Here is a 23,595-nt window from a genome sequence, read left to right as displayed (position 1 = left end):
CAAATGTGTCTATTACTACCACTACTATTTAATATTGTATTGTAAGTGTTAGCTTTAGCAATAAGAGAAGAAAAGTAAATTGTTTGAATTTGAATAGGCAATGTGTAAGCAACACTATTATTCTTTGCAGATGTTATGATTGTCTACTTAGATTATCCTAGAAAATAAACCAAAAAACTACTTGTGGCATTTAGAAATTTTAGCAAAGTCACAGGATATAAAATAAACCCATATATCCACATCTATCTATCTATCCATCTATCCATCTATCTATCTATCTATCTATCTATCTATCTAACTATCTATCTATTTCTCTATTTCTCTATCACCAAGGAAATCCAACAACACAATACAGAAATGGAAATTCACTTTAAAGTAACTATAGACAATTTAAAAATACTTGGGAATCAACCTCCCAGGATAAAATGGAATCTATATGAACATGACTACAAAATACTTTAAAGAACAATTAACTTCAATTCTATATGAGCCATCTGGCAACCTAAACATTTGGAAAAAAAATCAATTGCTCATGATTAGATCAATCCAATATAATAAAAAACATATTTCTACTGCAATTAAATTACTTAATCAGTGCTATAACAATCAGATTACTAAAGATTATTTTACAGAATTAGAGAAAATAGCAACAAATTTTATCTGGAGGGAAAAATTCAAGAATATTAAGGAAATTAATGAAAATTCTAAAGGAAGTTAACCTTGTTAAAAGGTAAAACCATATTAGAAAGTGATAGTCATCAAAAATGTCTTCTCCTGGCTAAGAAGTGCAGAAGTATATCAGCAGAATAGATTAGGTACAAAAGAAACAGTATTAAATTAAAAGAACAATATACAGTTTGCCAAACTAAAACATTCTACCTTCTATGATAACTCACTTTCTGACAAAATCTCATAGGAAAACTAAAAAATAGTATGGTAAAATCAAGGCAGAAGCCAACATCTCATACCCTAGAACTGAATGATGTTAATAGCTCTTTTTTCTTTCTTTCTTTCTCTCTTTCTTTCTTTCTCTCTTTCTTTCTCTCTTTCTTTCTCTCTTTCTTTCTTCCTTCCTTCCTTCCTTCCTTCCTTCCTTCCTTTCTTCCTTTCTTCCTTTCTTTCTTTCTTTCTTTCTTTCTTTCTTTCTTTCTTTCTTTCTTTCTTTCTTTCTTTCTTTCTTTCTTTCTTTCTTTCATTCTGCCAGAAATTTGGTTTCTTTAATGTAGGGATTCAATGAAGAAACTGTCTCAAGGAGGTCCAACAAATATTCTACCCTTTATAGTCATAAAATTTGTATCAGATACTGAGTGACTGCATGATTTGGCAAGGTCATATTACCACTGTGTGTCAAAAGTCTGACTTGAACCCAGGTCTTCTAGACTCTAATTCTTTTCTTTCTATTATTACATTCTGTTTCTCACATTCTACTTTACTGATAAAAAAATATACTTCATTTTTATTTTTCAGATTCTATGTTAGTCTAAAAAGTTACTTGAATATGATATTTAGCAACTTAACACATTGTGAGATTCTTATTCCTTTAATTTTCAAGGGAAACTAGTCTACAAAAGGAATTCTCTTCATGACAGAATTCCATAGGTATGAAGATTTATTTTTCCATGATGGCAAAGGAAAGATTTCCTCTTTGGAATGATAAGAAGGATTGGATATCTTGTTGAGACTTGGAGACAAGTTTTCTTAGTTTTCTCATTTCTTAAAAATCTTGAATGTCTACATAATCTCAGCAGCAACTTTCTTGAATGGATTTTACTGAAGAGATAGTTGTGATACTTTCCATGAAATACTTATTTCCTTGTGGTTTCTTTCTTTCTTTTTTGGCATAGCCCAAAATGTTGTATCTAGAATTTTCATCAGTAAGGGCCAACAGTTTATGAAAGCAAAATAAAGAAATGCAGCTTGGGTCATATGATAATTTGCTTTAAATTATTTTCTATCTTATTAATTAATGGACCTTAGCTCAGAGACTCATTATAACAAAATACTTTTGATGTAGCATCACGACATCAAATGAAATATCTGATCAGTTTGAAAACAGAAGCATTTATCTCTAACAATGGTTCAATGTTATATGCTATTTTGCGATACTCAATTCTTCATGGTCTGAAAAGTACAAGTTTCTTTGTAGGTGTGTGGAAACAAACATAAGTACCAAGTGGTTAAACATTACACAGAAAGAAGACAATAAAATTATTATTGGCCGAATGAAAAAAAATATTTATTATAAAAAGATGTATAGTTAGACTTGTTTGTGTTTGGTCTTTCTCCAAAACTATGGGGCTGAATGTTTAAAAGTTTCATTATTTAGACTGATTATTTAATAAATTGATTACTTATCAAATGTTCTATATATTACACTAACTCCTAAACCAGTTTCTGAATTAGTTTCCTTTCTCCATTAATCTTAATATGTCTGGGGCAGGTAGGTGAGACAGTGGATATAGAACATTGGCCCTGGGGTTAGCAAGACCTAAGTTCAAATCTCACCTCAGACACTTAATAATTACTTAGCAATATGATGTTTGGAAAGCGACTTAACCCCATTTGTCTTGCAAAAACCTAAAAAAAAATCAGTTGGAAAAATTGGGAAAAGAAACTCAAGAGAAAATTAACACATTGCAAGAGAAAATTAACATCATGCAACAACAAAACAAATCCTTGGAAAATAAAATTGGACAAATAAAAAATGAGACTAGCTCTCTCAGATCTTCAATTGGGCAAATGCAAAAAGAATATAATTCTCCCAAATCCTCAATTGAGAAATGCAAAAAAGAAATGATTCTCTCAAAACTACATTTGGACAAATAGAAAAGTCCTTCAAAAATAGAATGGAACAACTGGAAGTGAGTTGCAATAGATAAATAAAGAAAAGTCTTCTCTATAAATAAGGATGGAATCAATGGAAACTAATAACTTCATGAGACAACAAGATTTTCCTAAAAAAAGCCAAAAGATCGAAAAAATGGGAGAAGAATGTAAAATATCTCATTGGCAGAACCACCGACCATGAGAACTGATTGAGAAGGGTGAATCTGGGAATTATTGCCCTTCTTGAAAACATTGAAGAGAAAAAAAACCCTGGACTTAATATTACAGGATTTAGTGATGGAACCAGAGGGCAAAATAGTTATTGAAAAAATACATCAATCCACTCCAGAAAGAGATACTAAAATGAAAACACCAAGGAATGTTGTTGCCAAATTCCAGGACTATCAGATAAAAGGAAAAATCCTACAAGCAGCCAGAAAGACCAAAATTCCATATCAAGGAGCCATAGTAAGGATTACACAGGACCTGGCCACAGCAACATGAAAAGAGCGAAGGGCCAGGAAAGAGCAAGGAAGCTGGGAATGCAGCCATGAATCCACTACCTGGCAAAGCTGAACTTTCTCTTCCAGGGAAAAAGATGGACATTGAATGAAATGGGAGACTTCCAAGATTTCCTGTTGAAAAGACCAGAGCTAAATAGAAAATTTGGACATCAAACAGAAGGCTCAAGAAACGCATGAAAAGGTTAAAAAAATGCAATCTGCTATACAATAAGATGAAACTGACTTTATACCCACTTGGGAGAAATAATCTCATAAATCTTGAGAACTGTAACTATTAGACCGAATATACATAGCTACAAGTGATGGAAACTCCTAACTTTTTCATCACTCAGATAGAATGATTTTAAAACAATGCATCCTTAAAAAGGGGGGCAGTAAGGAGAAGGGAAGTTGGAGGGAGACTGTATGGGATAAATTTCATTAAATCAAGAGGTACTGAAGGCCTATTGTAATTGATGGGAAGAAGGGAGAAGGTGAGAACCACCTGAATTTTCATCAGACTTGCCTTAAACTTAATTAGAAACACTTAAGCAAGTTAAGAAATGTATCTTACCTTTCAAGCATTAAAAGTAAAAAGGGGGAGGGGCGACAGGGAGGGAGAGAAAAGGGGGAACTAACAGAAGGAAGGAAAGAAGGGGAAAAGGGAAAGGGGGAAAAAGGGGAGGGGTGGATATAGGAGGGCAAACACACAGAAGGTGGCTGTATTCAGAAACAAAACACTGGGGAATATAGATAAAAGGAAAAAAGAGCAAAAATACAAGCAAAAGGAAGATAGCATGGAGGGCAATAGAGAATTAGTAATTATAACTTTGAATGTGAACTCTCCCTTAAAGCATAAGTGAATAGCAGGGTGGATTAAAAACCAGAATCCTACAATATGCTGCTTACAAGAAACTCATTTGAAGTAGAGAGATACAAATTGAGTAAGGTAAAAGGTTGGAGTAAAATACATTTTGCTTCAGCTGAAGTGAAAAAAGCAGGGGTAACAATCCTTATCTCAGACAAAGCAACTGCAAAAATAGATAGTGTTAAAAGATATAAGGAAGGAAACTATATCTTTATAAAATGTACCATAGACAATAAATGAATTTCAATACTAATAATCAATACTAAATCCTAATACCAATGGGAGAGCATCCAGATTCTTACAGGTGAAGTTGAAAGAGCTACAGAAAGACATAGATGGCAAAACTCTACTAGTGGGAGACCTCAACCTCCTGCTCTCAGATTTAGATAAATTGAATCATAAAATAAACAAGAAGGAAGGTAAGGAGGTAAATAGAGTTTTAGAAAACCTAGATATGATAGACATATGGAGGAAAGTGAATGGGGATAGAAAGGAATATAATTTATTTTGTGCAGTACAAAGCACACAAAAATTGATAATGTACTTGAACATAAAAACCTAATTATCAATTGCAGAAAGGCAAATATATTGAATACATCTTTTTCAGATCCTAATTCAATAAAAATCATATGCAATACTGGGCCAGGGAGATAAAGACACAGTAATAATTGGAAACTAAATAACCTCATTTTAAAGAACGAGTGGATTAAGCAATAAATTGTAGAAAGAATTAATTGTTTCATCTTAGATAATGACAATAATAACACAACATACCAAAACCTATGGATTGCACTCAAGATGGCTGTCAGAGAATATATTATATCTTTAAATGCTTACATGAATAAATTAGAGAAAGAAGAAATCAATGAATTAAATATGCAACTAAAACAATAGAGAAAGAACAAATTAAAACCCCCAATTAAATACAAAATTAGAAATTCTAAAAATTAAAAAAGAAATTATTAATATAAAAAATAAGAAATCTATTGAAATAAGTAAAACCAAGAGTTGGTTTTATGAAAAAAAAAACAATAAAATTGATAAACTTCTGGTCAATTTGATTAAAAAAAGAAAGAAGAGAACCAAATTTTTAGTATCATAAATGAAAAAGATGAGCTAACCAGCAATGAGGAAGGAATTAAAGTAATAATTTGGAATTATTTTGCCCAATTCTGTGCCAATAAATTTGATATTCTAAGTAAAATGGATGAATATTTACAAAAATATAATTAGCCCAGATTAAATGATGAAGAAATTAAAAACCTAAATAATCCTATCTCAGAAAAAGAAATTCAACAATCCATTATTGAAATTCCTAAGAAAAAATTTCCAGGGCCAGCTGGATTCACAAGTGAATTCTATCAAAACATTAAGGAACAATTGGTTCCAATTCTTTATAAAATCTCGAAAAACATGGGGAAGATGGAACTCTGCCTAACTCTACGACACCAATATGGTGTTGATATCTAAACTGGGAAGAGGTAAAACAGAGAAAGAACATCATAGACCTATCTCCCTGATGAATATAGATGCAAAAATCATAAATAAAACCTTAGCAAAATGATTACAAGTTATCACTAAGATATTACATTATGATCAAGTAGGATTTATCCCAGGAATGAAGGGTTGGTTCAATACTAGGAAAACTGTTAGTATAATTAATTATATCAATAACATACCTATCAGAAATCCTATGATTTTATCAATAAATGCAGAAAAAGCTTCTGACAAAATACAGCACTGATTCCTAATAAAAACCCTAGAGTATAAGAATAAATGGTTTGTTCCTTAAAATAATAAGCAGGATCTATCTGATACCATCAACAAGCATTATATGCAATGGGGATAGACTTGAGGCATTCCCAATAAAATCAGAGTTGAAGCAAGGATGCCATTATCACCACTACTATTCAATATCATATTAGAAATGTTAGCCTCAGGAATAAGAAAAGAAAAAGAAATTGAAGGAATTAGAATAGAAAAGCAAGAGACAAAATTCTCACTCTTTGCAGATGAATGATGGTATACCTAGAGAATCCCAAATAGTCATCTAAAAAAACTAATAGAAATAATTAGCAACTTTAGCAAAGTAGAAAGGTATAAAATAAACCTTCATAATTAGTCAATATATGACCAAAAAGATACAGCAAGAAGAGCTAGAAATAGAAATCTCATTCAAATTAACCTCAGACAATATAAAATACCTGGGAGTCGACCTGCCAAGGCAGAATCAAAACCCTTTAGAAAACAATTACAAAACTCTTCACAGATTTAAATACCTGGGCAAACATCAACTGTTCATGGATAGCTCAAGCTAATATAATAATATTGATAACTCTACCAAAATGTGGCTACTCATTTAGTGCCCTACCAATCCAAATTCCATAAAAAAATACTTTACTGAGTTAGTAAAAGTTCTAATTAAATTTATGTGGAGAAATAAAAAAGTAAAGAATTTCCAGGAATTCAATGAAAAAAGTACAAAAGAAGGTGGCTTAGCCTTACCAGATCTAAAATTATATTATAAAATATCAGTCCTCAAAACTGTCTGGTATTGGCTAAGAAACAGAGTCATGGAAAAGTAGAATAGACTAGTTGCAATAGTAGGAAATCATTATAGTAATCTGGTTTTTGATAAACTCTTTAGGTTTAAAGATTGTAGCTATTGGGATAAAACTGTTTGGAAAATTAGAAGTTAGTATGGAAGAAACTTAGATTACACCAAGATTAGATCCAAATGGATACAGGATTTAGACAAAAAAAAATATTATAAGCAAAATAGGAGATCAAGGAATAGGTTACCTGTCAGATTTATGGAAAGAGAAACAGTTTATGACCAAGGAAGAGATGATGAACATCATTCAACAGAAACTAGATAATTTGGACTACATTAAATTAAAAATCTTTTACACAGACAAAACCGCTGTAACCAAGATAAAAAGAAATGCAGTCAATTGGGAAAAATTTTTTGGAAATAATATTTCTGACAAAGGACTCATTTCCAAAATATACAGAGAACTGAGTTAAATTTTCAAAAAAACCAGCCATCCCCCAATTGTCAAATAGTCAAAGGATATGCAAAGTAATTTATACCTGAGGAAATCAAAGCAATCCATAGTCATATGAAAAATCGTTCCAAATAATTAGGAGAGAAATGTAAATTAAAGCATCTCTGAGATACCACTTCATACCTCTCATATTGGGCAATATGACCAGAAAAGACAATGATCAATGTTGGAAGGGATGTGGGAGATATGGGATACTAATACATTGTTGGTGGAGCTGTGAACTCATCCAATCTTTCTGGAGAACAATTTGGAATTATGCCCAAATGGCGATAAAAATGTGCTTACCCTTTGATCCAGCAATACCACTACTGGGACTTAACCCTGAAGAGATTATGAAAAAGAGTAAAAACATGTACAAAAAAAACTTGTATAAAAAATATTAATAGCAGCTCTGTTTGTGGTGGCAAAGAATTGGAAATTTAGCCAATGTCCTTCAATTGGGGAATGGCTTAACTGTGGTGGGATGGGAATTCAGGGAAGCCCGGAATGATTTCCATGAACTGTTGCTGAATGAGATAAGCAGAAGCAGAATAACACTGTACACCCTAACAGCAACATGGGGTGATGATCAACCTTGATGGACTTGCTCATCCCTTGAGTATAACAACAAGGAACAATTTTGGGCTATTTGCAATGGTTAATACCATCTGTATCCAGAGAAAGAATTATGGACTTTGAACAAAGACCAAACACTATTACCATCAAATTAGAAAAAAAAAAGATATTATTATGTAATTTACAATCTCATACATTATTTTTGTACCTTAAGGATATGATTTCTCTATCATCATATTCAATTGAAATCAATGTAACTGATTGCCTCCTGTGGGGGGGGAGAGGGAAGCAAGAAAGGGGGGAAAATTGTAAAACTCAAAATAAGTAAAATCTTTCTTAAAAAACTGATGAAATGAGAAACAAAATTGCAATTATAAGGGACAGAAAAATAAATAATTTAAAATGCATTTGAGGAATCTAAACTTAAATCATTTCCTTCAAAAATACAATAGGACAAATGGAAAATATTAATATATTCTGTAAAAATAGAATTGACAAAATGGATAAGGAAAGGCAAATCTAATTGAAGAAAGTATCTCATTGAAGAATAGGCTGGAACTAATAGAAGCAAATGACTCCATCAGACACCAAGAATCAGTTATACAAAATAAAAAAAAAAACATAAAAGAAAATATAAAATACATCATTGTTAAAACAACTGACCTGGAAAACAGATGCAGGAGACATAAATTTAACAATGATTGAATGACACGAAATACACAATTTAAAATAAAATGTGGATAGCATTTATTCCAGGAAATTTTCAATGAAAGCTTTCCTGATATACTGATACCAAAGAGTAAAATAGTTACTGATAGAATCCACCTGTCACCTCCTGAAGAGCATTAAAACATGAAAATGCCAAGGAATATTGTAGCCAATTTCAAGAGTAAACAGACTGACACAAGAATGCTGTCAACGGCTAGAAAGAAGTATTTAAAATACCAATTCAAGTTTACAGAGGACCTGGCCAGATGAACATTAAAGGAGTAAAAAGGTAGGAAATACGATATTCCAGAGGATAGGGGAGCTTGGATTACAACAAAGAATCAACTAACAAGAAAAACAGAGCATATTCTTTCAGGAGAAAAGATGGATTTTTAACAAAATAGGTACTCAAGAGTTATGAGAAAAAGTAAAGGAGGAGAAAAGAAAAATACTGCTTTTCAATAAGATTTAACTGGGTACATACTTGTCTGGAAGAGATATTCTCAGAATACTTGATAATTGCAATTATATTGGAAGTATACTTAGGTTGAAGATATAGACGTAAGTTGATTTGGATTGGACGATTTAAAAATCGCAATATTTAACATTAACATTAACCAAAAAAGGGTGGATTACAATGAGATGGGAGGAAAGGGCATGTAGAATCTGATAAAATTTATCACATGAAGTGGAACAAAGGATTAATTTCAGTACAAGAAGAAAAGGGAGGGGGAACTGCTTGAATCATACACTCATCAAATTTGACTCAAAGTGGGAATAATGCATAGACTCAGCAGGGTTTAGAAACTTATCTTACACTTCAAGTATTAGAAGGGGAAAGGTGGGAGGGAAAGAGTGACTGATAGAAGGGTGTGGAGGAATAAGGAAAAAGGGAAAGGAGGAAGAAAATCAATGGTGGTTGATTCAAGGGGGAACAGATTGAGGGAAGCAGTTCTCAGAAGCAAAACACTGGTAAGGTGGGATAGGGTGAAAGTGGTGGAAAACACGATTGAAGGAGTGATAGTATGGGGGGTAAAAAAGAGTTAGTGATTATAGTGGTGACTGTAAATAAGATGTGACTGTAATATAAGTTCTATAAAATGGAACTGGGTATAGCAGAGTAGATTAAAAATCAGAATTGTACAATATGCTATTTACAATAAGCAAATATGATATAGAGAGATACACATGGAATAAAGTTAAAAGACTGAAGCAGAATATATTCTGTTTCAACTGAAATGAAAAAAAGAAGTGGAATTAATCCTTATTTCAGACAAAGAAACTGCAAAAATAGATCTCATTAAAAGGGATAATGGAGGAACCAAAATACTCCTAAAAGATACCATAGACACAGGGGCAGCTAGATAGCACAGTGGATAGAGCACTGGCCCTGGATTCAGGAGGACCTGAGTTCACTTCTGGTATCAGACACTTAATAATTACTTAACTTGTGACCTTGGACAAGTCACTTAAATCCATTGCTTTTCCAAAAGAAAAAATATCATAGACAATGAAGTAATTTCAAATCCAAACATGTATGCACCAAATGTAATAGCATTCAAATTCTAAGAGGAGATGCTAAATGAGATAAAAGAAAACACAAACAGCAAACCTAAACTGGTGGGGGATCTCAACCTTCCTCTTTTAAAAACATCTAAATATATCCATAGAATAAATAAGAAGGAAGTTTAGCAGGTGAATAGAATGTTAGAAAGGTAGATATGATAAAACTCTGGAGATAATTGAATGGGAATAGAAAGGACTAGACTTTTTTTTGAGGTGCATGTACCTACACAAAATATGAGCATAAAAAGTTCATAATGAAATGCAAGAAAACAAAACTATTAAATGCATCTTTTTTCTTTAAAGTGATAATAGAGATTACTTATTTTATCTTTTTCACATTACTTCAAAAGTCATATTGCAAAAATAAAGATGAACCCCTCCCACAAAGAAAGAGAAACCTCAAGGAAAAGTAAGTGAACAAAGTGAACTTCAGTTTGTATCAAGAAACCATCAGTTCTGTCTATAGGATTGATAGCATTCTTTATCATAAATCCATATCTTAATTCCATTTTGTTTCAATATTTTTCCAACAGTTTCTATTTCTAGATGTATTTCCCTCCATCATATTCCTCCCATTCCCATTTTTCTATTTCCTCTCTCCTTTCACACTGGCCCTCTTCCAAAGTGTGTTGCATCTGACTAGCCTCTCCCACTATCTTCCCTCTCTTCTATCACCTGTACCTCCCCACCCCTTAACCTGTTTCCTTTCTCTCCCCTTTTCCCTCTTATTTTGCTCTAGAATAAGATAGATTTCTATGTTCATGTGAGTTTTTCTGTCTTCTCAGAATCACTTCTGTTAAGAGTGAAGGTTCACTCATTTCCCCCTCACCTTCCCCCTGCCATTCTATTGCAAAGCTTTTTCTTGCCTCTTTTATGTGAAATACCTTAACCAATTCTACCCCTCCTTTTCCTTATTCTCAGTACATCCGATTCTCATCTATTGACTCCATCTTAACAAAATATATTTCACCTTCATATTCTTCTCCCTCATCTTCCTTGTCTATATATGTTCCATCTAACTGACCCAAAATATATAAATGTTCTAAGGAATTATTAGTATCATTTTTTGATGCAGGAATACAAGCAGTTCAATATCATTAAATATCTCATAATTTGACCTTCCTTTCTACCTTTTCTATGCTTTATTTGAGTCCTGAACTTGAAGATCAAACTTTTTGTTCAACTCCAGTAGTATCAATAGGAAAGTTTGAAAGCCCCCTATTTCATTGAATCTATTCCCCTGAAAATGTATGTTTAGTTTTTCTGAGTAGTTGAGTTGTAATTCAAGCTTTTTTGCCTTCCAGAATATCATATTTCAAAACCTATGAGGCCTTAATGTAACCACTGTTATATCTTGTCTTATCTGGACTGTAGCTCCATGAAATTTGCTTTGTTTCTTTCTGGCTGCTTATAATTTTTCCTTGACTTGGAAATTCTGGAATTTAGCTATAATATTTCTGAGAAGTCTTTTTTTTTTAATTTTGCAGTCTCTTTCAAGTGATGATTGGTGGTTCACTCAATTTCTATTTTACTGTCTACTTCTAGAATATCAGGGCAATTTTCCTGGAGAATGTCTTGAAAAATGAAGTCTAGGCTCTTTTCTTGGTCATCTTTTTCAGGTAGTCCAGTGATTTTTAATTTATTTTTCCTACATTTGTTTTCCAGGCTAGTCATTCTTCCAAAGAGACTAGATTTTAATTCTTTAGGTTTTCTTTTATTACTTCATGATTACTCAAAAATCATAAGCTTCCATTAGCTTCCTTTTGCATTTGAAGGATTTATTTTTTTCAGAGAGCTTTTGAATCTCATTTGTTATCTTGTCCATTATGCTTTTTAAGGTAATCTTCTCCTCATTGACCTGGTGGACTGCTTTTTCTATTTGACCTACCTGGACTTCAAGATATAATTTTATATTTTTTGTATCTCCTTCATCATGGTGCTGACTTCATTTTCATGATTTTTCTGTCTCATTCTAAATTTCTCTTCCCAATTTTTCCTCTACCTCTTTTACTTGCTTTTCAAAATCTTTTTTGTGTTCTTCCATAACCCGAGACTAAATTATATTTTTCATGGAGGCTTTGGATTCTGAAGATTTGACTTTTTTTATCTTCTGAACATGTCTTTTGATTTTCATGGGACCAATGTAATTGGCTATGCTCAGCTATTCTCCTTCTGTTGTTGACTCATTTCCCTAGCCTATGATTTGATTTTAACTCTTTGTTAAGGAGAAATTAATAAAATTAAAAGAAAGAAAACTATTGAACTTGTAAATAAAACTGAATTTGTTTTATTAAGGACACAATAAAATCGATAAAGCTTTGCTTAATTTGATTTAAAAAAGGAACCCAAATAACCAGTAATGGAATAATGAAAAAGGTAAATTCACTACCATTCAGAAGAAATTAAAGCAATAATTCAGAGCCATTTGACCCAACTCTATGTAAATATATTTCACTCACTGTCTAACTGAAATAGGTGAATCTTTACAAAAATAAAAATTACTCAAGTTAAAAGAAGAGGAAATTAAATATTTAATTGACCTCATCTCAGAAAAAGAAATTGATCAAGCCATCTATAAACTCCCTAAGAAAACATCTCCAGTACAGATGGATTCACAAATGAATTCTACCAAACATTCAAAGAATAATTAGCTATAATTATATAAAATTATTTGAAAAAATAGATGAAGAAATTCTGCCCAATTCCTTCTAATATCCTGATACTTAAATCAGGAAGAGTCAAAAGAGGTAAAGGCAATTGTAAATCAATTTCCCTAATGAGTATGGATGCAACAAATTTAAATAAAATATTAGCTAAGAGATTACAACAATTTAGCACTAGGCTAATATACTAAGACTAAATAGGATTTACACTAGGAATTCAGAGTTGTTTCAATATTAAGAAAACAAGCAGCATGAATGACCATATCAATAACAAAGCTAGCAGAAATCATATGATTATTTCAAGAGAGGATGAAAAAGTTTTTGATAAACTACAACAACCAATCCTATTAAAAACACTAGGGATAATAGGAATAAATGGTGCTTTCCTAAAGATGATAAACAATATCAATTTAAAACCTTCAGCAAGCATTATATGTAATGGGAATGAGCTGAAAGCATTACAATAAGATCAGGGATGAAATAAGGATGGACATTATTGCTGCATTATTCAATATTGTGCTATAATTATTAGCTTTAGCAATACAAAGATAAATTGAAGGAAGAATAATTGGCAATGAGGAAGCAAAGTTTTCACTCTTTGCAGATGATATGATGCTATACTTGGAGAACTTGATATATCATCTAAAATACTGCTTGAAACAACAAATCCAGCAATGTAGCAGGATATAAAACAAACCCACAAAAATCATAGCATCTAAATCTAAATAGGAACAATGCCCAAGTTAAACAGATAGAAAGATACATTTGATTCAAAATAATTGTAAACATCAATAAATTTATCTCGTAATGAAAACCCAGAAACTACATGAACCCAATTGTAAAGAACTTCTCACACAAATAAAGTCAGTTGTAATTACTTGGAAAAAATGTCAATTGCTCATGGCTAGATTGAACTAATATAATAAAAATGATAATTCTACCATTGGGTAATTACTTACTTATTCAGAGCCATACCTATCAAGCTACAAAATAACAATTTTACTGAAACAGAAAAAAATAGTAATATTATTCAACAGGAGCAACAAATGGTCAAGAACAGCAAGGGGATTCATGAAAAAAATGTTAAGGAAGGTGCCCTAGCTCTATCAGTTCTAAAACTATATTATAAAGTAGCAGTCATCAAAACTTCTTGGTACTGGCTAAGACATCAAGTATTGGATCAGTGGATTAGGATAGGTTCAGTTGTGATTGACTACTATAACCTACTGTTTAACAAACCCAAAGAAATTAGCTTCTGTTTGACAAAAATTGTTGGGAAAACCAGAAAATAGTATGAGAAAAACTAGGCATAGATCCACAACTTTTTTTTTAGGTTTTTGTAAGGCAAATGGGGTTAAGTGACTTGACCAAGGCCACACAGCTAGGTAATTATTAAGTGTCTGAGATTGGATTTGAACCAAGGTACTCCTGACTTAAAGGCCGGTGCTTTATCCACTAGACCACCTAGATGGCCCCACAGATCCACATCTTACACCTTATGTCAAAATAAATTCAAAATGGGTTTAGTATTTTGACAAAAAAGAGTGACACCATAAATAAATTAATAGACCAAGGCATACTACATCTATCAGATCTAAGGGAAGGGAAGAAATTTATGTCCAAGGAAGATACAGAGTACATTGTAAATTACAAAATGAATTATTTAGACTTTGTTGTATTAAAAAGTTTTGGCACTAATAAAATCAATGCTGCCAAAATTAGAAGGAAAAACAGAAATTTGGGAAAAAATTTTCACAGCTAAGAGTTTTGATAAAGGTCTCACATGAAAGGTTTTCAAATGAAAAAATTAAAACTATACATATAAATATATATGTCAATCAAACCTGAAAAAATTCTCCAAATCATTACTAGCTAGAGGAATGCAAATTGAAACAGCTATGAGGAACACCTCACAGCCATCTGATTGACTAAGATGACAAAAAGGGAAAGGGATCAATATTGGAGAGGTTGTAGGAAGACTGGGACTTTAATGCACTGTTAGTGAAATTGTAAACTGATCCAACAAAACATTTTGGAGAGCAATATGGAACTGTGCCCAAAGAGTAAGAAAATTATCATACCTTTTGACCCTGCAATTCTAATACTATTCCTATTCCCAGAAGAAATTTTAAAAAATGGGGAAAGTTCCACATTTTCCAAAATGTTCATAGCAGTTCTTTTTTTTAGTGGCAATAAATTGGAAATTGAGGGGGAGGGGATGTCCATCAATTGGGGAATGACTGAACAAGTTATGGTATATGACTGTTGTGGAATATTATTGTTTTATTAGAAACCAAAATCAGTCAGAGTCTAGAGAAGCATAGAATGAGTTACAATATCTGATGCTGACCTAAAGGAGCAGAACAAAGAGAACATTGTGCACATTAACTAAAATATGGTGATTTGATCAACCTTGTTGGATGCAGGACTTCTCAGCTCTCAGAGACTTAGGACAACCCTATTAGAATGGCTATGGACAATGCTATTCCCAACAAGAAGAAGAAAAACATAACAAAACAAAACAAAACAAAATCACTTCAGAATCTGATAAACTTGCATTCACTTAAATAAAGTCTTTTATGTATTTCTTTCCCTTATTCCTAACTCCTTATACTGAAAATGACTGTTCTGTTAACATGTTTAACAAAAATGTATTTGTACAATATTCATCTGACTGTTCACTGTTGAGGGAAAAGGTGTGTTAAGGGAGGAAGGAAGGAAATTATATATCTTAAAAGCATGCATATGCTTATGGATGAATATTGAAAAACTTTCATAACATGTGTTGAAATATAAAATATCATTTAAAAAATAAATACGCAGCAACTAATTCATTTGGAAGAATTAATGGTCAAGAATATCAAGGGAATTAATGAAAAAATGCAACGGAAGGTAGGCTAGACCTACCAGATCTAAAATTATATTGTATTGCATCAGAAATCAAAACTGTTTGGTTCTTTTTAGGTCAGAGAGTGAATGATAATTGGAATAGATTAGCTGAAAAAAGAAAAAAAATAATAAATTACTTTAGCAAAAGATTACAGATTTGGGGATAAGAAGTCATTCTTTGATAAAAACTGATGGAAAAACTGGACTATAGTATGGCAGAAATCGGGAAAAGACCAAAATCTCTCACCCTATGGTCAGATAAGATACAGTATTTAGACATAAAAGATGATATAATAAGTCAATTCTGAAAATAAGGAATAATTCACCTGTCTGATCTGTGGAACAAGGAGTATTTTATGCCTCAAGAAGAGATAGAGAACATTATGAAATGGAAAATGTATAATTTTGATGTCATTAAATTGAAAATATTTTGCACAAATAACATCTGTGCAACCTAGATTACAAGGAAGGTAGTAAGTTATGAAGCAATTTTTATAATTAGTGTTTCTGACAAAGGAGTCATTTCTTAAATATATAGAAAACTGAGTCAAATTTATAAGAAAGCAAGTCATTCTCCAATTGATAAATGGTCAAACAATACGAAAACAGAGTTGTAAGATGAAGAAATTGAAGTTTTTTTATAGTCATGTGAAAAAAATTTAAATCATTATTGATTAGAAAAAATGCAAATTGGAACAATTTTGAGGTATAACATGACTCCTATCAAATTGGTCAATATTACTTAAAAGTAAAATGATCAGTGGTGGCATATATATGGGAAAAGTGGGACACTAATGCATTGTTAGTGGAGTTGTGAGTTACTCTAACCTTTCTGGAGAGAAATTTGGAATTATGTCCAAAGGGTAATAAAACTATGCATACAATTTGATCCAGTAATACCCTTACTAGGCCTGTATCCCAAAGAGATAACAACAAAAGCTTAAACAACCTTCATGAACAAAAATATTTATAACTGTTCTTTTTTGTAGTGGCAAGGAATTTCAAATTGAGATTATGTCCATAGATTGGGGAATGTCTGAACCAACTGTGGTAAAGGAATGTGATAGAACACCATTGTTATTTAAGATATCATGGCGGGGAGCAGCTAGGTGGTGTAGTGGATAAAGCCCCGGCCTTGGAGTCAGGAATACCTGGTTTCAAATCCGGTCTCAGACACTTAATAATGACCTAGCTGTGTGGCTTTGGGAAAATACTTAACCCCATTTGCCTTGGAAAAAAAACCTAAAAAAAAAAGAAAAAGAAATCATGAGGGATGGGACTTCAGAAGAGCCTGGAAAGTGTTACATGCTGCTTAGTGAATTGAGCAAAACCAGAATATTGTAAATACTTACAGCAATAGTGGATCATTGTCAACTATGCCAAATTTCTACATTCCAGTACAATAGTAAGAGATAATTCCAAAAGCATGTCCATTTCCACAGAAGAAACTATGGAGTTTCAATGCTGATCAGTGGCTATTATCTTCAATTTTTAAAAGTTGCCTTATGTATTTTTGTTCTATTCTGATTTTATTATTCTTTTGCAACATGATTAATAGGGATTTATGTTTATTATGGCTATACATGTATAGTCAATATTAGAATGCTTTCTGGTGGGTAAGGAGGAGGGAAGGAGAAAATGTTGAATTAAAATCTTAGTAAAAAAATGATTTTTGAAAACTACCATTGCATGTGATTGGAAAAATTTAAAAAATAAAATATTAAAAACAAACAATAAAAAAACACCTTCTAAAACTAGAAAAAAATCTATGGAGAGTTCTAGGAGTTCTGTTTCTTGGTCAAACGGTTTTTTTCATATCCTGTCCTTATTGAATATTCTTCTCTTTGTAGGACAAATAAATCTTTTTGTTACATATTGACTGTCTCTAGGTTGTTCCAAATTATTCCAACATTGGACCTACTTATGTGAGTTAGACTCTGTCACAATATGTGATACAGATAAAAAAAGTTTCACTTTAGCTTCCACCATACCTTACTCTCACTCTCTAGCTTTATCTCACTTAGGTTTGATATTATAATATATCGCATAACTTATTCAAGATCTAGTCTGATCATTATATACACACATATAATATCCACCTTGATAACATTCCACTGGAAATAGATAGTTCCTGAGGAGAAAGTGAGTCTGGTGACTTCACAGTGCTTCTCAATTAAATTTTCCAGAAGAAAGAATAAGCAACAAAGCAACAACCAATGTGAGAAGTTGGACCTCTGACCATTTGAAAAGTAAAGAAATTTTTGCTTCTTTCTTTATTTTTTCTGTTTCTTTCATATGAATCAATTCTTGTTCCCTGGTTCCTATCTGGAGTAGGTAGTCAGAGGAGAAGCTTGGTTTGGTGGAAATGAGAAAAGTCACTGTTGAATGCTAGTCATTACTAATCAGAATTCAGTTAAAGTATTAGTTAATTGGAAATGATCCATTTATGAAGATGGTGGTTAAATTCTTCTAGGTCTCTCCTCTGGTTCGGTCCATTTAGAAAGCTACATTCATCTCAATTGCTATACATTTAAAAATAAATACTTCACCACCTTAGCAGGAAGCAGGAAGACATAAAAGTCCCTGGGTATATAAAATTCCTGTGAAAAGGCAGGGACTGCTTTTCCCTAAGTTTATCTAATGACAAAAAGTAGTTCCTATTGGTATGATACTGGGTTTTCGGAAGTCTATGAAAAAGGCAAGGGAGATGTGTGTCATCAAGTAGTACATTTTCCTGGCAAATGTCAAAATATTTACTAACCTTTAAGAATAAGTATATGAATTATGAATAAATACATATATTAGATCTTGATATGCCCTAAAATTTTCATTTTGATCCATCTTTCTTCAGACCACAATGCACATTTTTTTTTATTATTGGTAGGACTCAGACTCTAAACATAGTGCGAGCTCAATAAATGTTGAAAACCTATAATAGCTTAAGAAAACTAAGATAGGATTATGCTACCTAAGCTTGCTAATTATTTTAAAATTTCTACAGAATCAGTCACAGATTAAATCATCCTTTTTCCTCTTTATGAATGATCAAACATGCATGCTTAAGATAAATCAATTCAAAAAGTTTGCAAGTGAAATTGGAGAGTATCATAAAAGAATTAGTCATTGGAAATAATTTGGTAGTGTCAGGTGGTTAAAGATGGAAGAAAAAAGCATGATTAGAAAAACAGTCTAGGTTGATTCAATTGATGGTTTAAAATATATATGTTTGAGTCCATTCTTATTGAGAAAGGCTTACAAATCTTAGCAGGTGAAAACTTGTTATGCTATTATAAAACTAAAATTTTATTTTCACTGATAATTTCAAATACATAGTTTTAAATGAGATTCTGGAATTTTTCAAATCTACGTAACACAAAGAAAAATCACAAGCTTTATTTTCTTGCTTCAGGAAAAAAAAGAAAGAAGAGAGAAGAAGGGAAAGAACATGTGTGTGTTTGTGTGTGTGTGTGTGTGTGTGTGTGTGTGAGAGAGAGAGAGAGAGAGAGAGAAGAGAACAGAAAGAGACAGAGACAAAGAGGCAGATATATCAGATAGATGTATTATACAGAGAGACAGAGATAAAGAGAGACTGTGGGGATGGACAGAAAGAGAAAATCAAGATCAGGAACAATAGACTATTACCTCTAAAAGCCTAGAATAAATTTATGGTTGAAATTCCATAAAACCAAGATTCTGAATCCCCCTTTACTATATAGTTAGTTGAGTGAGATCATGTTTTCTCAGTCATATTCCAAATATTCCCCTTAACTCCTCACCAAGGATAATGTGATATTTTCCCCTACCTTTTGAGCTCTGACAGCTCTAAAGGTTAATGGATATGATGTCTCATTCCTAAGAAAACAGTCTATTTTGAAACAAGGAGATTTAGCTTTATAGAAAGGCCTTCCCAGAGTTGTGTCCCTTTGGGAATGATTTCTGAATTAGCTAAAGCAAAGTGAGATGGTTGGTTATACATCAATAACCTCTAAATGTTGATCCCCTTCAAACAATTTAGAAGTGTTAGAAACTGTGATATTGCCCAGGCTTTCTGAGCTGAAGTACTGTATCAGTATTTTTAAGCTGCAGAGAGAACTATTGATCTAACACTTGAGGAAATCATAGAAAAATAGATTTTTATGATGCCTCTTTCTCTGCCTATATCCCTTGGCTAGCTATCAGAAATCAGTTCTTTATATACTACATCAGTGAAAATGATCCTAGGCTTAAATATTTTAAAATTAAAATTAGGCTATGCTTTAATTTTTTATCATGATTCAAATCTTTGAATACATTTCAAAGTACTATTATGCAGTCATCATGTGAGCTTACAATTTTTGATTTGAATAATATATAGGTTTATGAAATGAAAATATGTGAAATAGATGAGATGACCTAGGTAAAAATTCATTATTCAAATAATTTGGCCTCAAAATTCATTGTTATCACAGGATTTATTTTACTAACTTTAGGTATAAGAATTTAACTGTCAGGGACAGCTAGGATGCACAGTGCATAGAGCATTGACCCTGGAGTAAGGAAGACCTGAGTTTAAATATGGTCGCAGGCACTTAATAATTGCCTAGCTGTGTGACCTTGGGCAAGTCACTTAACCTCATTGCCTTAAAAAAATTAACTATAATTTTGGAAAAGAAACTCAACTATGTTGATGGCAAAACACTTTGAAATGAGAAAAAAAATTATTTCTAGTTCAAAGTTTTTGATTTGATTTCTGAGTTTGAACAAATCATGTAAACTCTGTGAGCTACAATTTCTATATCTGTAGAAACAATGAGACATTGAAAGATAGTTCTTTCATAGACAACTGTCATAATTACATCCAATCTCTTTCATTAGTAATTCAATAAACATATATTAAGTTCTTAATATGTGTCAGATAATCTGGTTAGAATTGGGGATATGAAGAATGGCAGAAACAAGCAAACAAGTGAAAACTCTGTCCTCAAGGAGTTCCAGTTTTAATGGGGGAGAAAGCATGCAAATGATTTCATTCAAGATATATACAATCTAAATGGAAGGTAATCTCTATAAGAGAACACTTATTTCCCACCAATCTTACATAGAACACCTATTTTAAGGAGAAAATGTAGAAGAACATAACTATTTCTTACATAAGATTATTGTGAGCATTAATTGAAAATATTTTATATTTTTTTACAACCAAGGTCTAGAAAAATATAGGATTAAAAACAAATAGTGTTGTCTAAGGCAGAATTACTTCCTCTTCTATCCCAGCAGTCAGAGAGAGAGATATTGTTTCATCTTAATGGTCTGGAATCATTCTCCAATTTGTGAATAGAATGAAATCAATATGCAGTCTTCTAACTTTTTCTGTTTTTTTTCCAAATTGTGTGTATGTATGTATGTATGTGGGTGTATGTGTCTGAGAGAAAGAGAGAGAGAGAGAGAGAGAGAGAGAGAGAGAGAGAGAGAGAGAGAGACAGACAGAGAGACAGAGAGACAGACACACAGCGAGACAGAGAGAGAGGTGGTAGGCTGCTCATTTACTACTATAATTACTATTTCATGAATGAAGTTTTTTGCATGTGAATAATTGTGATGACAATGACAGAAAAGAGTGAGGAAAATATTATTTTTTTCATTATGGCTAGTGGAATTAGTCTCAAGGTCCACTAACTTTCAGTCTGGTCCTCTTCCTTTATAATAGTGCTTTAATTTTCCCCCAATTATGTCTCAAAACAATTTTACATGAATTTTAAATCCATTACTGTTGTTTATTTATAGAGATAGTTTTCAACATTCAATTTTTAAAATTTGCTCCATCTCTTGCTTCCCTCCACAACAAGACAGCAGGAAATCTGATGCACAATCATGTTATAGACATTTCCAAACTAGCAATACTACAAAAGAAAAATCAGAGCAAAAGTAGAAAAATGAGAAAGAAAATATAAAATGTAAAAAATTAAAATGTGAAAATAATATGATTTTATTTGCATTCATACTTCAAAGTCCTTTCTCTGGCATTTTCTATCACAAGTCTTTAAAAATATCTTTGCTAGGGGGCAGCTAGGTGGCATAGTGGATAAAGCATCGGCCTTGGAGTCAGGAGTATCTGGGTTCAAATCCAGACTCAGACACTTAATAATTACCTAGCTGTGTAGCCTTGGACAAGCCACTTAACCCCATTGTCTTGCAAAAACTAAAATAAAAAAAAAAGAAAAGAAAAAATATCTTTGCTCATTGTGTTGCTGATAAAAGTCAAGTCTCTTATAGGTGATCATGACACAATATACTTAGCATTCATTTTTACCAGATTTTGAGTTCCAACTTTTTCTCCATTCCATGCTACCCTTCCATCATTCTAAAATGTTAGACATTGGTAGAAATTGATATGTGTTTTATATATATATATATTTAAATATATATGTGTTATATGTGTATGTTATAATGGAAAATATATTTATGTATTAGTCAGAGTTGTGAAAGAAAAACATATTAAAAGGAGAAAAACAAATGAGAATGCAGCAATGGCAAAAATATCTTTTGATTTTCATTAAGCATGCATCAGCCTTTTTGAAAAATCTGAATGTGAATAGCATTTTCCTTTTTGAGTGCTTTGTATTTATCTTGGATTATTGTGTTGCTAAAAAGATTTGAACTATTCCTATTTGATCATTATACAATGTTGCTGCTATTGTATGCAATGTTTCCTGCATCTGCTTAATTCACTTTGCATAAATCTTTCAATTTTTTTCTGAAAATCTACCTGTTCAATTTTTCTTATTGTACAATAGTAGTCCTTTATATTCATATACCACAACTTGTTCAGTCATTTGCCATTTGAATGTGTCCCTGCAATTTCCAATATTTTGCCACAATGAAAAGTGTTGCTGTAAATATTTTGCCTTTTTATAGTCACTTTGGGATACAGATTTAACAGGGGTATTTATTATTGGATAAAAGGGTAGTCACAGTTTTATAGCCCTATGGGTATATAGTTCAAAATTGCTCTCTAGAGTGGTTAGGTCAGTTCACAACTCCCCAAACGGTACATTAGTGTTCTAATTATCCCATACAATCTCAAAGTTTTATCATTTTCCTTTTTTGTCATATTAGCCAATGTGACAGATGTGAAGTGGTACATCAGAGTTGCATTAATTTGCATTTTTCTAATCAACATTGATTCAGAGAACTTCTCTATATGCCTAAAGAATGTTTTGATTTCTTCATCTGAAAACTGTCTATTCATAACTTATGACCATTTATCATTAGAGAAATGGCTGTATTCTTATAAATTTGATTCAATTCTCTATGTGTTTGAGATATACATTTTTTATTACTGAACATGTTGCTTTCTATCTAATTTTAATTTCTTTGGTTTTCAAAACCTTTTTTTAATTTAGCATAAACAAAATTATCTATTTTGCATTTGGCAATATACTCTATCTCTTATTTCATCATGAATTTGTAATTGATTTAATTTCGTTAAGAATTTGGATGCTATTTCACTTGGTGATTGTATGTTTAGTATTGATACTACTTCATTATCTATGGAGCCTCTTAGCAGTTTCTTATCTGTTTAATTAAGTCAATTCTTGCTTTTGCTTTATCTGAGTTCAGTATTGCTCCCTTTGAACTTTTTTTCTCTAATTGAAACATAATAAATTCTGCTCTATCTGTTTAAATTTTTTTCTGGGCATATTTCTCTGCTTCAAGTGTGTTTATCGTACATAACACATTATAGGATTGTTGTTTTTGATCCACTCTGATATCCACTTCTGTTTTATGAGAGAACTCATCCCAATCAGATTCATAGTTGTGTTTACTTTCTTTCTCTCCATCTGATTTTTCTTCCTCTTTGTCTACTCTCTCCTTTCATTCTTTATTTCCTTTACAGTGTTTTGCTTCTTTCTATAACCACACTTGCTCTGCCCTCTCTTGTCTTTACTTAATCTCCTCCCCTTCTATTT

The sequence above is a fragment of the Macrotis lagotis genome, chromosome X (genome assembly GCF_037893015.1).
Source record: "Macrotis lagotis isolate mMagLag1 chromosome X, bilby.v1.9.chrom.fasta, whole genome shotgun sequence".
Lineage (NCBI taxonomy): Eukaryota > Metazoa > Chordata > Mammalia > Peramelemorphia > Peramelidae > Macrotis > Macrotis lagotis.
The sequence above is the reverse complement of the archived record's forward strand: the minus strand, read 5'-3'. Positions refer to the sequence as shown.